This window comes from Cyprinodon variegatus, unplaced genomic scaffold (genome assembly GCF_000732505.1).
Source record: "Cyprinodon variegatus isolate N-32 unplaced genomic scaffold, C_variegatus-1.0 Scaffold779, whole genome shotgun sequence".
Taxonomy (NCBI): Eukaryota; Metazoa; Chordata; class Actinopteri; order Cyprinodontiformes; family Cyprinodontidae; genus Cyprinodon; species Cyprinodon variegatus.
This window is the reverse complement of record NW_015151232.1, coordinates 243,201-244,226: the sequence shown is the minus strand read 5'-3', so window position 1 is coordinate 244,226 and position 1,026 is coordinate 243,201.

Genomic DNA, 1,026 nt, shown 5'->3' with positions numbered 1-1,026 from the left:
TAATTACATTATTTTTTGGCGACCCGGAAGTTATTCTGTTCGCGCAGGCGCAAATGAGCTGATGGTACGGATCGTGCTACCGGTACGGATCGGGTAGCGACAGGCCTAACGGTTAACAATGTTCTTCCTCTTCTTCTTGTAAGGTTTTATGGTGGTTTGTAAACTAGTTAAAGTGCATTACCGCCAACAACTGATAAGGAGTTAAACAAGGAAACAGGAAACAAGATTCACCCCCAGAAAAAACAAAACAAAAAAAAACAACCTTAATAATAGTTTTCCAAACTGTATGTTTTAACCCAACATATGATACATTATCAAATTTTTCCTTGTAATTACTAGTTTGTCTTTATGTTTATGACAGTCAGTTTCTGATGGTCCTACTGGTTTTCCCATCATATTTTTAACCGTTTCCCAGTTTAATCTCTAACTTGAAGATAGTTTTCTGCAGCTTTCACTATTATTAAGATTTTTTTTTTGGTGTTGGTTGTCGTTTGTGTCACTTCTACCATGAAAAGAACAAAATCTTTCTTTCTAAGAATCATTAAGTCTTTTGCAGTGTTGCGTCTCTCCTCCAGAGGTTTGAACTGGTCATTTGCTGAACTGTTGGTTTGGGTCTTTCTGACTGGGATGGGATCCTTTTTGCAGTTTTAGCGGAAGTTATTCTGAGCTCTAATTTCACTTTTCTGAATTCTTCCGATCTTTTACTCACTTCACACCCGCGATATGCAGCAGTATGTTCTCCACCACAGTTACAGCGTTTCATTTTAACTTCCTTCCCACATTTTCCATACTGATGCTCTCCAGCACACCTTCCACATCTTGTTTTCCTTTGCATCCAGCTGGTATATGTCCACATTTTTGCCATTTGAAACATCTCCGAGGCGGACGATTGGACATTTTCACATTGTAGCTCATTGATCCAAGGAAAACTTTACTCGGTAACTGCTCTTCTTCAAATTTGATCAGTACTGATAAGCTGTCACACCTTTCTCTATTTCTTGTTTTTAATCATTTCACCTCTTTTAC